The 16,231-nt window shown below is 44.6% G+C and overlaps 1 long non-coding RNA gene across 4 annotated transcripts in view; it reads right to left on the bottom strand.

The window, feature by feature from the left end:
• Positions 1 to 16,231, bottom strand: part of LOC146596128 (uncharacterized) — a 206,330-nt gene that overhangs the window by 76,232 nt on the left and 113,867 nt on the right. For 3 of the 4 annotated variants that reach the window (XR_014895817.1, XR_014895814.1, XR_014895816.1), the window contains exon 3: positions 3,612 to 3,705. The exons of the other annotated variant lie outside the window; for it this stretch is intronic. This is a non-coding gene — a long non-coding RNA (uncharacterized LOC146596128). The remainder of the gene's footprint in view (positions 1 to 3,611; positions 3,706 to 16,231) is intronic. 4 annotated transcript variants of the gene reach the window in all.

The raw sequence follows: 16,231 nt of genomic DNA, 5'->3' as shown, positions 1-16,231 counted from the left end.
GGGGGAAGAAATAAAAAACAGCTTTATTTACAAAACTGAGGCCAGTTTCAAATTCTTGTGAAAAACAACAACAACAACAAAAAAAAAAACAGAAAAAATTAAAATATAGTAATTTTGAGAACTGAAAAATCACCTGTGACTGACAAATTTCTAAAGGGCACACAGTAGTGATTTATACCTCAAAAAAGGCATCTGGTACAGCTGAAATCAGACCCACAGCTATCCTGACCACTAAGATCACAGCACTGCCAAGGAAGCATACCACTGACACACCAAGTTCCAATGTATCTATCATCTTCCTTTTCTCCATCTTGGGTTTCTCCTTTTGGCAGGCAGCAGTATGGCTGCAACACAGTATTATGGCAAAAAGATGGTACCTGGCAGCAGCAGATGATTGATCTGGCCATGCACGTAGCTCAGCTTGGGCCACGAAGTAAGGGTGAGGTGCTAGAAGTAATGGTAAGTAGAAAATACACACGCTGACCTTACTGTGTGGTTAAGTGTCTTGGAAGAGGCCAAAAACCAGCTAGCACACAGTTATGGATAGGAATACCATGCAACTTTGACTCTTCTGCCATGTTTTTTTTTCCCCCTCCCTAAAGAAGATATTTTCTTAGTCATGATAAAGCAGATCAGTCTCAAGTCAATGATACAGCAGACTTGTCTATACATCTTAACTCTTCTGTTGTCAAACTCTAATGCTCCCCTGTTGCTTTGCTTCTGGGGTCACCTAGATTTCTCTTAGCCCAGCCCTGCAAGAAAACTCATTATGTTCTTTCACATGCTGAGTCTCAAATAGATCTTGCTAATGCACCTATTCCTGACTTGAAGAAGCTGTCCTGCACATTAAGATCTGTATCATTCTGCTAACATACCTTAATCTTCACTTATAGTGCTTTTGTTCACTGACAGTCCAACTCCCCACCAGCCCAGACCTGTGGCAGGCATCAAATCTCAGCTGCAGATGCCCTTAGCACCAAGCCCCTGTCCTGCCCCATCACACACCACACTTGGCTTTCTCTTAAGCAACCCATCTGCAAAAATGAAATGCCTTAACTAAGCATGACAGCTTAAGGCTTGTGTGGAAGACTGTACATAATAATAAAAACAGAATGAAGTCTCTAAACCTACCTTGTTTTGGACAAGCCTGAGGTGAGTATCTGCTCCTCACAGTCTGATAACCTACAGTGACTAACCTCCTAACTCAGCTGCCTAAATTAGATGCCTAACACTCAGTGGTGTGAATAAGCCTCAGACTTTATCAACCTGGGTGGTAATTGATCTAACGATGTTGAAGAGAACGGGCATGCTTGCATCCTCTCCAAGCTGGCCAGATACAAGCCAGCTCCAGTCTAGCAGCGTTGTAACTGCATTAACATGGCACCTTGCCCAAGCTAATAAGTCCTGTGGAGAGGTGCCATGTTAAAAAGCCCATAAAACTTCCAGATTGGAATGGCTTCATGTCTGGCCAGCTTGATGGGTGGGTCTGCAGAGGAGCCTGGGTCTGTAAGCAGTGAGCTAGGTAGACCTCATTTTTGTCCCGGTTCCTCAACTTAGAACCATATTTCAGCTGAGGTAGAAGATGACCACCCAGCTTATATATGCCCCTTAGCCAGGGTAGATGGGTTGCCCCACTGCACTCTCTGGCACAAAATGTCAGGTGTGGGGCGGTTTTACTTCCTTCCTCCCACCTCCAACATATATAAAGTTCTTCATGTGCCTGTGTGCCTGGGCACACACACCCACTCACATGATTTTTGGTCAGGTTTGTTCAGTTTTGAAAGCAATCATCTGGAACAATTTGCCAAATTACAGAAAGGAACGCCATGTCCTGTTTTCTTCTGAATTTTTCGCCTTCCATTAAATGAAAGATAAATGGCAGATAATGACTCACTCATCTTGATCCACCTTATAAGCCCCACAATCAAATCTTATTGTAAAGGCATCTAAAGTATGTAGTGCTGAAGAAAAGTGCTTGTCAGGAGGGATAGAGAACAAAGAGTACCTGGAGGTTAGTAAATGTTTTTCGTGGGTTCTGTAAGCTGTGGTTTCCTCTATTGGGGGTGTTATATACTTTCAGCTTTCTAGCTCCTCTGTCAGACACCCAGCCAAACAAGGGAGTGATTAGCAGAGCTCCCTCGTTGAGGCTATTGTTGTAGGTATGGTTTTAATACACCCACAGTTCTTGGCACTGACGCTCATTTTCTGACTCCAGGAAATCTTGAGCTGTTTATTGATTCAAAGGCAAGAAATAGAACACTGAGATGGAGCTAATTGGCCAGAGACATAATCTGCAAGTCACCTAAACATGTATTTCCATTAATCGGGACCCAGATTTGTGGGGAGAAAAATAGCTGGGTTTAATAGTGATAATTTCTTTCAAATCTACTTTTGATTAGTGTGTTTTTCCATGGAAAACCCTTAAGTGCAGGCTTAGTTGAAGTTGCACTAGAATCCTATTGCAAGACAAAGGTGCTCAGAGGTTGCCTGATCAACAGCACCAATGAAGGCTGGTCTGCCTAAGGTCATTCTGGGGAAGGGTGGCTAGTCTCCCTGTGGCATTTCAGTTTTTGCGTAGGAAAATGGACTTCAGAGATCATTGGTCCTGGCAACCCAACTGCTTCTGCCTGTGAGTTATCTTCCGTCATAGATAGGATGAGATGTGCCTCAGATATCTAAACTGGGTGTTCATTCTCCTGATGGGAGAGTCACACAAGCCTCTGTAGTTTTGGAAAAGCCTGCATTAAGCCCTAATAACTGTGCTCCACTATGCTGGACTATGCTTGGCTTTTTCTATTTTTGCTCTTCCACGCTCAGATGTAACTATGGGCTGCTGCATTGCTCTATCAGATTCCTGTAAGAGGTAGACATGGTCCCAAGCTGCTCTGCAGAGAGAGAGTCCTATGCTTTGGTGGGCTTGTTTTGCGGCATGGGAAGATATACCGCAGAAGATGAGGTTAGTGGGAGCTAACAGTCCCTCTGCCTTCTCTTTACACCCTCCCAGTAACTGGCACCTGACAGAAGGAGACGGTTTGGCCCTCCATTACACTTGCCCTTCAGTGCTCACTCATCAGGCAATCAGGAGAATGGCAGTGATCCAAAGCACTCGGAAGAGAAATAGGACTAAAGACAGCAATATTTATAACGTTCCGTTCTTTGGAAAAGCAAGGGCTGGGTTATACGCATGAAAGCTCTTGCTCTGGAGAGAAACACTGTGTTGGCTAAAGTATCTCAGCAATCCTTTTTCTAATTAAAAAGGACTCCTCTCTTCTCCACCTCTCCTTTTACAGCAAATTAGATATGAAATCAGATCTGCTTTCTCTGCTTCTCTGAACTCTAATGACAGCTTACCATTGAGAAACATTTTGTTTGGGCCTAGCAGAAAAGGCAGAAGCCAAAACCAGTCTTCACAGTTGGAAATACACTGAGAATGTTTAAGAAACTCCTCCCCTGCTCCAGCAACAAGACCCATGAGTACCACAGGCCTGAGACCAGAGCCTCCAGCCAAGGAAGACAGCAAAAGCTGGGGGTGGAGGAGATCAAATGAATGACAACGCAGAGCAAGATGTGCAGGCTATGCTAGTAGATATGCTCAAACAACCAGAACTTACCTACTTGAAATCTGGACAATAACAGATTTGCTTCTCACTGCTTGTCATGGTACATCAACCAGGTCAATAAGCACCTTTTGTACTTAATAGCCCACTAGAAAGCAAAGAAAATGAAATTTTTCATTATCTCAACAAAGAGCCAGGTCTTCTAAGGGTATAAACAAACAGTTCTGCTCTAATGTCAATGGAGCAACCTCAAATCCCCTTATGCTTGAGAGGAAAGGTTTGACTGACCTCACAGTAAATGGGGCCTGGGAATTCTGCAGAGAAACCTTGTCAGGATTAAAAAATGAGGCCATCTGAAGGTATGTTATGAACAGGATTAAAAAAACCCCCCAAAACTAACATTACTGCATCTTTTCAGGAGCTTTGGTAAAGTGCCAGTGCTGGAAAAAAAATCTTAAATTCAACCAGTTCACGGAATAGAAGGATGAAAAAACCCTTTTCAGAAAAAAGAAAAAAAAAAAAAAAAAAAACAAACAAACAAAAGAAGCCCAGCCATCAAATGGCAACTCCAGTAAGGAGCTAGTGCTCTGGTTAGCCCAGAAGGTCCTTGCACTGAGAGGCTGATTTTCGAAGAGGTGACGGTGTGTAAAGAACATGGGCTTTGCTACTCTCCCTTACACATGCCCAAATTCTGCCCTGCAGTATGCAACTGCATGTCCTCTGCAAGCAAGCGGGCCAGCAATGGAGCTCCCCCAACTTGCGTTTAATGACAGTATTTGCCAGTGGAGTTTGGTCTCGTGCTCAGAGCAAGCACTGGAATGGAAACAAGCTATGCACATCCTGACTTTCCCATTATGGCACAGACTCTCAGACCATGGCCAAGAGGAAACATTCAGGACAATACACCCACCCCTGAGGTGCGGTAAATCTGTTGGCATGCAACTGGGTTAGAAGGGCTGTTGTCTCAGCCATCCTCCTTGACTGCCATGCTGTGGTACATGGTCTTCTGCATCATGTCACAACACCAGCACAGCGGGTTGTGTGGCTTCCCCGGACATCAAATTAGAACGACATTTTCTATTAGGTACACTCTTCCAGATCTGGTCCATCAATACTGTTTTGTAGTAGAAAAGAAAGTACAGCATCTATTCGCTCACCCATTTCTACTGGTGAAAGGAAGGAGAAATCCCTTAAGGTACACAGACCTATCTTCACTGTAAAGAATAAACACAGCCCTGGAATGCAATGGCCTGTCTAATCCTGTTATTTTATTTTTTCCCAAGTGCGGAAGTCCTCTATTGTTTATCAGGGTTTGATAAGCTCATACTGTAATTTGCCAATCACAAAGGACTGGCAGAAAGGGAAGGGATTTGACTGACTCTGAAAAACCAAGGAGTGCCTCTGTTAATCTCCCCGCCATTCTTCCGGCATCCCTGAAAGGCAAATACTGGTGGCTGGTGATGATTGATGGGCGGCTGGCGATGGCAAGAGGTCTCTGAGCCAATGAGCAGGCCAAAGGCTCAGCTGCACCTCTGAAAGTTAAGCAATCTCACTAAATTGTGAGAGATAAAATTCTAATCTATCGGCTATGAAAACCTGGTCAAGGGAATGTTTTGGCACAGTTGTTGTGTAAGAAGATAAACAAGTTTGTAAGAGAAGGGGAAGTTTCTTGTTTAGCTTCTAATCACCTTTTCCCTCAAGGTTTCGTTAACTCTAAGTCCAATCTGAGGAAAGGCACTGCTTTTGTCTGCAAAAGTCCTCCACTGGCATTGCTTAATATCAAATCTGAAAGAGAGCCTGAAATTAAGTGCAGGGATAAAAGAATACACACACACACACACACACAGAGAGAGAGAGAGAGAGAGAGAGAGGTCATTCTCTCCTCTGGAGAGCTCTGTAGGCAGATCTTCATCGAGAAACCAAAAGTTCAGGTATACGCACTAATGCCCCGCCAATTTCAATACATGCCAGCATCACTGTCGCGTTGGGTGGCTGCTCACCCACTCTACCTGGTCCCTTGGCAAGTCAACCACATCTGGAGCTACTGGAACAGGAGGAAAGCTATGGCTCTTCTACGGGAACACACCTACAGCAGGGTGGCAGGAGGCAGATTAAAAAGTGGGTTGGGCAGACTGTAGGAAAAGAGGGTAGAAACCCTTCTGAGCCCTTCCAAAGCACCACTACAACTGCTATCCACTTCAGATCGCTTTCCTTGAGTGCTTGAGAAATCAGGTGGAGGATACAATGTGTAGGCTACAGGCTCTTTGAGTTCATACCTAATTATCATAGCTTCCAGTATGAGAACTGTGACAGATACTCTTCCTTCTACTATCTTGCTGCCTTGCAGAGGGACAAAAATCATCCCATTTTCTGCTTATTACCCCTGTGATCTGCAAAAGTTCATACTGCAATCTCATAAATGTATTGCTGAATCATAGAAACGCACCTAAATCAAATAACAGCAATAACAGAAACAATAACAAACATTCATTTGTAGGCTCTAGGTTCAGAGGTCCCCAAATGCCTTAACAGAAATAACTAAAAATCAAAATTACAATAAACAAAGGCAATACGCTTATGAAAAAAAATTCTACTTTGAGCACTCCTACCACTTAATCCCATCTGTCAATAACACAGCTGCACTGCAGGGACTGTTCAGCATCTTTCTTTATTTTTCTAGGCATCCTGACCATGTGTAGCACATTAAATGACTCAGAGTTCCAATAGGCGATTTTGAAAGTCACTCTCTGTGGCTGCTACATGTTTGCTTTTCTCTTGACCTCACCACTCATATCTTGCTGTTGTTGCAAAACTAACTCATGGGTTGGATCCAAAAAAATGGAAACTGCACTCCCTTCAGATTCTTACATTTCTGAAAAAGTCCTTCCTGCTTCCTGTTTGCACTCTCGGCAGTGTTTCCAAAACAAAATTTCCACTGCCTTTGAAAAACACAGAGCCACGCTGAGCGGGAATGCAAGCTCCAAGTCAGTGGCACATCCACAAGGACCCAAGAGAGCAAAGTGCTCATAGTCTTGGAGCCTGGAATTCTCTTTTTATTCATAGAACAGAGGCTTCAGGTTCCTGGTGTCTGCTGAACGCTGGTGAGATCGATGGGGCTCACCATACCACGGGCTCAAGGGCTTTACGTCTGCCTACCCACAGCGACTGGGTTATGGCACCTATCTAACCTCCACACCAGGTTGACTGCCTATTTGCCAGTACCTGAGATATAGGCAGATGTGGACCTTTTGACCCTTTTGTAGCAAGAGTTAGGAGTGAAGTTAAACAACAACACAAGCTTTCCCCTTAGCATGTGCAATAGTATGTTTTACCCAGAAGTTGGAGGTGTGACCTGTCTCTGAAGCCCCTTGAAAGCCAGCCTTTGCTCGGGCTAGAGTGCAGACGGATACGGATTGCTGTCCAGGAAAAAGGATGATTTGTTGAATTCCAAAGTGAACTAGACTGAAACCAACAGACTTATTTTCACAGGAATTACAAGTAATATCGCTAATCTCAGGTACTGAGGAGTTACAAGCCAGCTGCAAGTATCATGAGATACTCGCATGAGATTACGAGATATTTTTAGTTCTTTTTATATGCTCCATGGCTTCTCTGTCTCTGGGATACAATTCTCTGATTCAGCCTTTCAAGGTTACCTTTGCAAACACTTTGAAACACTTCCTATTTTCGTTTCAGTGGCTACTTGGGCTCTTCTGGATGTACTGGACTCCAGCAGCTAGGAGTGAGGAAACTGCTATCACAAAAGACTTCTGCAACTTGTGAGAGCGGCAATACCCTGTCACGACAAACAACTAGTGAGAAACAGCTGCAACAGCAGCAACATCAGTGTAAGTTACTCATCGCAGTTTCCTGCACATGGCAAATGATGCAGTGGCCCAAGCAAAATCCCAAATCCCTGCTCAGATGAAAAGAGTTTACAACATGAGGAAATGAAGAAGCCTCTGTTTTGGCTGAGAATAATATCAATTTCTATTTCTGCTCATTTGACATTCATTTGACATTCTATTTCTGTTCATTTGACCCATCAAAACTGAAAGCTGTTGAGGTTGGTATGGAAACAGGACCGTGATGGCATCAGCAGTTGTATGCTGCTCCTAGATTGCACCAAGTTAGGCCAGTTTTTCTGTCCCTTCGCCAGTGACACGAGGACTGCAGTCTACTCACACGGCCCCATCACTCACTCCTGGCACAGACAAGGCAGGCAATTGCCTGGGGCAGCAAACTGCTAGGAAAGAAAATTATCTATGGCTCAGTTATCCACCTTACTCCTTCGATAGCCCTGCTGGCTGCTATTAACAGATGGGTTGAAGGAAAGCAAGCTTGGATTATCACTGCTTCCCCCAACTATTTGTCCTGATTCATCTCCCCTACCTACCTTTCTCCTTCCTGAAGCTGACACAACCTAGGCCTGTTTTCGGGGCAGCAAAATTTAAGTTTCCTTCAGCTGCTGAGAAGCCTTGAGCTGGTTCTGGAGTTCCCTCTTTAGTGCCTCTGTTTTCTTAATGATCTCTTATCATATGTTAGTTTTGCTCATTAGATGAGAATCTGGTGAGTCTTTAGCTCAACTGGCACAAAGATCTTGAGATTATTAAACTGAATATCATTACTGCCATCTCTGCAGGTATGAAGCCAGTTAGCTGAAACTGGCTGGGAGTTTTGAGAGTATCAGTAAATGGAAACTGCAGACACCTGGGTAGTGCAAATTATGCATGAACTTGTTTTACAGCTTCCGTTGATGCCAGATGAAAGTTACTTGGACACGCTAGAGAGCTGCAGGTGATGGTTTATAATGGCAATTGAGATAAGGGTGGCTAGAAGAAAACATGATTGCACTTCAAACATCCAGTTAGCGCTTTGCTTTCTTAATATTGTGACAGCTTATCTGGAACACCTTATTCTGTAATCCCAGGAAGAAGAAGGAAGCTAAATTTAAAAATTTTTCTGTTTTGCTTTCTTGATATCATTTCTCCCTGTTAAAAATGCAAAAATCTCTTTCACAACCAGAGATCTTCTGCAATTACAGTGTCAGTCATCATTATTCATATTACCTAGATTTCGTAATTTGTGCCTGGCACCTGGGATATATTTGAAAAATACCATTTGCTCAGACACTTGAAGAAATGTATTCTGTGATGGATACCAGCAGTACAGTGGCTACAAGCGAGCCTGGCCTAAAATACGTATTTGTGTTTATGAAAAAAATTGAAACAAAAATTCTTGACACTTCTAAAGCATTTCTCTTCATGTTAAATCTATGAAATATGGAACTGTTTCACCTGTCTTTGAATAAAATAGAGTTTCAGTCACTTAACTCACATCCAAAGTTTGCAGCTGAGCATAGAGTAGAATTTGGATCTACCAGGTCCCATGCTACAGCCCTGCTGCACCAGTAACCACCCTTCCCAGAAGAGGAGGGGGGGAAGTTCAGCTTTCTTTCCTTGCCATTTAAAAATCTTTTTTCTACCTGGAGCATTACCTCTCAAGAGGACATCTCCAAATAGCCACTAGACCTCCTGCAATGTGATATCTCGCAGCTAGCTTGAGAATAAGGTCTGCACAGAGAGTGCAGCACGGAGGCAGCCGCCAGCCAGCCAGCCAATGGCAGAATGACTCTGTTGTACGAGCTAAAACTGCTTAAGAGTTCAGAATTTTTATCTCTTTACAGTAACTCTAGTGTGGTTAACATATTTCAAGGTAGTTCCTTTTCTCTTGCTTTAAAGGAAACATCTTCATCATGCTTTTGTCTCGTGCTCCTCTCCATCACGCCTTTATCACCGACAGACACGCACAAAAACAAAGGCCAACTCCTCCTCTGCTTTCACACTTTGGAGCTGCATCCTCAGCTGGCATGGCAGAACTGGGGAGTCAAGGGCAGGAGAACAGGGCGGAATAAGTCTTTATGAACTGAAAAGTAGAACATCTACAATAAATAAGGAGAGCTGAGATTTATTTATCCATAGATTTTCTGGGCAAAGGAGGTTTTCAGGGAGCCATTCCCTAAGGCTATTCACAGCATTGCTGAGGCTTTTCTCCTCACAGTAGGCATGCGGTATTTGATTTGGCAACTGCTTGGCCATCTGTGATTTGAGCTTATACCTCACTACAAGAATTCACCGTGTTCTGTACAATCAGTCAACAATTTTTTCCTCATTCTTTCATGTCTGTCTCACTCCACCAATTCCAGGTAACCTCCTTATCACAGCTGGATTGCACTTGCTATTGGTGGGTTCAGGCTTTCCATAGCTGCCACCAAGTATGGAAATGTACCTAGGTGGTCACTGTCCTCATGTGTTGGGCAACACTGCAGAAAAGCAGCTCGGTAATATAGTGATAAGCTGCATCTAAATCCGAACAGATAGAAAGAAGACGCAGGGTCAGCATACAGGGAATGTTTTGAGAGTTACAGAATTGCTACAGGTAGTATAGATCAGTGATAAATTCGTATCTCTTCTTTGAAGTTGAGTGTTAATAGTTGGCATGATACCAGGCTCGGTATGAGGCCTCGTACATACAGCCCGCAGTCCGTAGTCCGCAGCCGTCTGTGTTGTTAACCATTATTTCTGACGGATGGCCCTGCGTGTTGTTGCACAGCTCCGGCAGGGTCACTTGTATCAATAAAGGAAAAGGAATTGGCTGTTAAATAGCTGTTAGTCCTGTCCTCTTTTAACCTGATATAAATTCCATGCTGTTTAGCACTGAATTCACACTCCTATTAAGATTAACATGAAACATGAAGATTAAGCTAATTCTCCTTCTTTCCCAAAGACTATCAGGGAAGAATTATAATAGACTTCCCAGTTCCACATTCCTCGAGATAGATAGGTTTTTATCTACTCTGACGACTTTATGAGTTTTCTCTTCCATTTCTGGAAGTCAGTTACAAATGATCTGGGAATTTCACTTTCAACGGATTTGTTTTATGCACTAAGAAGAGGATCATTTGAATTTATGCCTGGGAGCCAAAGTCATGCTGATGTGTGGGGTTATCTGCCTGGTCCTGTCTTCTGCAACTTGGATCATGCTGCAGTCCTCACTCACTGGCTGAACACAACCTTATTTTCATCACCAAATGCTTTCATTTCCGAGTGTCCTCTGGAGGGCCGAGGGGGAAAACCTAGGCAGCTCTTGGCTCTGAAGGCTCCACCTTGCTGTAAGCTCTGGTAGTGACCCGCTGTGGCCCAGAGCCTGCAAATCCTCATGCCCATACAGGAGTACGGATCAGAGGCCTTGCTGGAATACCCCAAGCCCTTAGCTACACGCACAACCGTGTAGGCACCGTGCGGGTTAATGCCGAGGGAAAGAGAAAAGCAGGGATTCAATCCATGTTTATTTTGAAATAATCTCTGGAAATAGAACATGATAGCAGTGCAAGGGACTCCTTCCCGTTTGGCACTGGCCGCTCTTCTTGAAATAAACAGGTAAGTTACAGGCCTTGGGGGGATTTTAAAAACCACTTGTCCTTCAATCATTTTTCCACTTTCCGGCTACTCCACTGTACAAAAAGACTTAAACGGTATTTATGTTCCCGTTGAGTTGGCAGCACGGTTCTCTGTTCATAATGGACTATGTTTTTGGGACTAGTGGAAGGGGGGAGAAATTTCCACTCATTTTGTATAATTATGATATAGAAAATATTTGTAGATTATGTTTTTGGATTGTAACTAATGTGCTGCTCAGTCCTGCCTCCTACGTGAGCCCGACACATTTGCCCTAACGGGACTGCTGGGTGTGCCGAGCGGCACACGGACACGCTGGTGGCTTTCTTGGCGACATCACTGAGCAGACAGAAGAAGTTGCAGCTTTGAGGCTGTTCTTCATCACGTGAGTGGCTTGCAAATCCCTCTGCCATAAATAAAACAAACCACCGAGGAAAGTAATTCCCCTAAAAATCCTCAACTCACCTATGTGCAATTTTGTTTTGTTCTGGTTTCTGTTTTCCTTTTGGGTGTGTGGGGCAGTCCACAGTGAAAGCACAGGGGGAAAAGTGTGCATGGCTGGGTGGAATGGTAGCATTTAAATGTTTTCCAGCTCCCTAAGAGTAGAGCTTTGATGTATGACTTCGGTGACTTTGGTGTAGCACTTTCCTGTGGCTTGGATCTATACGTACTCCTTAGTTGTCCATCAGTGAAACAGGAAAAATGAGGTGTCCTGTGTCACAGAGTTCATTACAGGATTCATTATCAGGGATGCAGAGATTTAAAAAAAAAATGTCAGGAAGAGGCTGAGTCCTGGCAATTACTGAACGTTTCGCTCTGCCCCTCCCAGGGCTCACTTTTCACAGGTTTCTCCAGACACTGAGATATGCTGAGCATCCTTCTGGAAGTGCTGATCCGCTAATACCATGGCAGCATTGCCAGCTCTTATTTGCCATGGGGAAAGTAAATGGACGCAGAGCTGATTCAGATGGGCTGCTGAACCTGGGGGAGACTGAAGGCCCTCAAGCATCCCCTCCAAAATGAAGCACCTTTTTTTCTTTTTATTTGTGTACATCCCTTGAGGTCTGTCAGCCCTTCCTAGCCTACACGAGGTGATTTAATTGCTTTTCTTTTGACTGTCAAGCACAAAGAGAAAAGAGATGGAGAACTTCAAGGCAAAGCAGATTACTCTCTCAGTTTTCTTCATTCAATTAGCAATGCCCACAAATCCTGTCTGTCTGATTAAATCTATAAAAATAATATCTTCCCACCCCACTAGCCCGCCATCCCCCCAAAAGCCCTAAATTAAAATAAACAGTTCCAGGCTTGACTTTTTTTGTTCATTGTGATCCTGTTAAATCGGTGGCTCCAGCCTCTCTCACCAGCTTCTGTAAAAATAGTTCTCCTTTACTGCTAAACCAAGGCTTCTTTATACAGCCTCCGAGTGCACAAATGCTGCTCTTATTTACATAGAGAAATTACAAACAGGCTCTTGATTCTTTGATCCCGTGTATTCCAAAGCCCCGGGCTTCTGCTGGCTCTGGCTGCAGGAATCAGGTGCGTGGTGGTGGGTTTTGCTCTTATAATGGTGCTGGGAGCGCCGATTTTAACAGTCACGCTGCCTATTTGGGCATAAAAGCTTGGGAGGGAGAGCAGCTCTCTGTCCCCCTCGTACTGCAGCGCTCGCAGCAGACACGCTGTCGTTCACTTTTTTTGGCACCCGAAAATGAGTTTGTGCTGTCGGCCTTCAGTCCCAGAACCGGGCCCCGTTCCCGGCCGACCTGGGACACAAAGCAGTTTTTTGGGATGCGTCTCACCTGTAACTGGTTTGTTTAATACAGGCACGGGTATAGCCCCTGCACACACCACTGAATAGCAGCATTCAGCGGTCCCTGGCCGCTCCAAAATCCTGCAGGCAACACAGCACGGAAACGAGGGCCGGTGCTGCTGCTTAAACGGGTGCTGAGGACGCGGGAAGGGGTCTGGCGACGGGGCCGCTCCAGACGCGAGCTGAGCACCAGCGCGGGGCCTCGGGCGCCGAGAGCGGCGCGGGGAAGGGAGCCCCGGGCAGGAGCTTCCAGAGGAAAATCCCCTTCAGACAGCGCTCAGCAGATGCTGCCAGTTTTCTGCAGAATGCGTCAAAAAATCATTTTCTACTTGAAATATTGTTGGAAAAGTAGAAAAGAATTAAAACTGAAAAGGAGAGAGGAAGGCCACTCTGCCATTTTATCCTTAGTTTTTACTGTTTTGAAATGTATTTTCAGTGTCAACGATTCAAGGAGTCAAGCCAGAATGAGAAAAATTATTTTCTTACCTTTTTCTATTTTTTTCCAAAGTTTAATCCAAGAAAAAAAAATAGGGCGAATATCTCCCAAACTGAAAATGAACAAGTATCTTTTTTTTTAAATTTCCAAATCCTAAGATAAATTCAAATATCCTGTCAAAACGAAGTCTCTAACTGACAAATCAAAATCATTTCTTCCTACTTAAGTCCCCCACCTCCATGCACCAGATGCTTAATCAAGAATCAGCATTTTCCTCGTGAACACGGGAAATTGTGAACGCAGGGCAATTTTTCACATGTTCGCCTTGACATTATTTTAATTGAGCTGCTGCAGTCTTCTCATCCCAGCGCAGGAACAGGGAGCTGTGCAGCTGGGCTGCGAGGCCGACAGCTCACGCCTGGTGGGACTTCTAGCACAGAGCCACCTTTAAAAATGTTATTCGAGATCAGACTGCATTTGAATATCAGAATCAGAGTAACCTCAGATGTCCCTGTTCTCAGCTGGGCTTAGTTTGCTGCTAAGAAAAGGTGAGGTATAACAGCAAGGGATGCAAAAGGCAGCAGGATTCCCCAAGGCATTCCTCGTGCGTTGTTTCTGCCCTTGGTTCTGGCTTTGCTCTCCCTGTTCACGGAGCCTTTTGCCCACGGCAGCCCCCAGGAGCTCTGTCTAACAGTGGGAGGACGGACTGGCGAGCGGCTGGTTGTGATCTCGCTGCGCCGTGCAGGCAGCGTGAGTTCTCATCACCGAGCCTTGAAATCTCCACACTGCGTCGGTGAGGATTAGAGCTGGGGAATATGTTCTTTCAAATCCTTCCTGGTCAGGCTGCCAGGCGTAAGACCTGACTTTGTGCACAGTCTTGCAGGCTACTGGTTTTGCAAGTATTTCATAGTTGTTGTTTTTTTTATTGTTACTAATATTGCTTAGCTGCGTGTGAGATGTTGGGCCAAATCCTGTGTTAATGCTGGCCTTAGCCAACAATAATCCCCATCAATTTTACATGTGCTTGCCACTGAATAAGACCAGAGTAGAAGTGGGTGGGAAGATTTGGGTTTTTCCCTGAGCCAAAGCCACTGAAACCAAATGGAAAGACTCCGCTAGATTAGGTGAGCGATGCGGGCAGTGAGCGGGCGACAGCCCAGTAGCTTCCGGATTTTGTCGTTCTCCAGTTCTGCCCTTGGGAAGAATGCATATACGTGCCTTTGTGCAAAAGAGATGCACAGACAAAATCTTTATTCCTCATCAAGAGTGAGACTAATTCATAACCCCTCAGCACTTCATCTACCAGCCAACCAAGATAAATAAATCTTCATTTTCTCCTGCATCTCCCCTCTGATAACCCTCATTCATCTCCCTTTACTTATACCCCAACAAACCTCCTTGCTTCAGAGAACGGGAGGACCCTGCACAGCTAGATCACACTTTATCTTGGTTCATGGATCGCTCCTTATTTATTTAAACCTCCACTGCCTCCAGCTCCAGTAACGATGCTGCTGCCCTCAGCATCGATGCCTCTGCCAATAACAACAAGCTCCATTTAGTCTGCTACAGCTTCCTACAGAGAATTGTTTTCTCACTTTACTCCTGCTCCTCAACCCTTTAAAAATGGCCAAAGCCTAAAAATTATCCCCAACAGGCTTTTGCATTAATCCACTTTGAAACAAAGCCTTTACACATGTGTTTGTTCTACAGGGTCCCACTGAGTTTTTCCCCTTACAAACTTTTGTCCCATTGCTTGTTTAAATCCAAGCCTTTCCCTTCAAGGGCTTTTATATACGGTATGAAATGCTGGAAGGAAGAGAGAAAAAGAAGGAAAGAAAAAAATGAATGTATTTCTTCTATTTGATTACTGGTTTCTTATTTATGCATGTACACACACACAAGGGCAGATGCTGTGTTTCAATCCTACAATAATTGGCTTTGGAAAAACAGTAGCTCATAATAATAATATTGTGAGTGGCTGGAATAAAAAGAGCTATTTGAATGATGGGGCAATTAATCATGTGTGCGTGGGTTAATGTAACAGTGCCAAGCAGCCACTGAGGGAAAAATCATCTCCCCTACATCTCCTCCTGTCTTCAGACCCACCTAATTAGTAGTCAAAACAGACTATCTCACTTCTAAATTTATCTGCCCCGTACACACAGGCAGAGCTAAAGGTCCCATTAGGTCTGCGGTAGCGGGTGCTCTGGTGAACACGCAGTGTTTATACATAAACCATATATGAATAGCTAATTCCTGGCACTGCTGCTTTTCTTAACAGCAGCCTGGCAACCGAGCAGCGCTGGGGAGACGGACGGCACAGTTTCAGGATGCAAAGTGCTCAGCAGCGATGCTGGCTTCCCAGGATGGCTCTGCTTCTCTTTCTGTGCAGGGCACTGGCCCCGCAGTGTGACGGGGCTGTGCTGGGGCCTGAACAGGGAACTTGGAGCTGCCTAGAAAAACCCAAATAAATGGCAAGCCAACTTTTTTTTTCTCATAGTTTTTTTTTTTTCTAACTTTGGATCTGTTTCCTGATCCAGTTCCTGGTTCAGCCTCCAAATAAGTAAGTGAGTTGTTGCAAGACATGAGGAGGGACAGGAGAGCAGGGAGTGCAGAGAGATGTAGCAGGGATCTGGCAAGCTGATACAGCCACTGACCCCTTTGTGCAGGGAAAGCATAGCTTGAGAGGACTTTGTGATGATCTTATGCTGTCCAGCCTCCCTCTCCCTCTCAAGAAGAGAAAGAAAATTGAAATGGTTTTGTTTTGGCTGCAGGTCACTGCTTTGTAGCAAAGTTTGCAAGAGGAAATCACTGCCCCCTGATCATGCCAGACTGTGAAGGGAGCGGAAAGAAAATGTTCCTTCGGCAGCAATTGCTTGGTGGGCAGCCCCTTGGGCCAGCAGCTCCAGCTGAACTCATTGGAGCTTGTGTGCCCCCCCTCAAATGCAAAGGTCCAAGAGGTTTTGGTGTTTGG

Source organism: Rhea americana, unplaced genomic scaffold (genome assembly GCF_003343005.1).
Source record: "Rhea americana isolate MKP2758 unplaced genomic scaffold, rheAme1 scaffold_21, whole genome shotgun sequence".
In the NCBI taxonomy this organism is placed as follows: Eukaryota; Metazoa; Chordata; class Aves; order Rheiformes; family Rheidae; genus Rhea; species Rhea americana.
The sequence above is the reverse complement of the archived record's forward strand: the minus strand, read 5'-3'. Positions and strand labels throughout refer to the sequence as shown.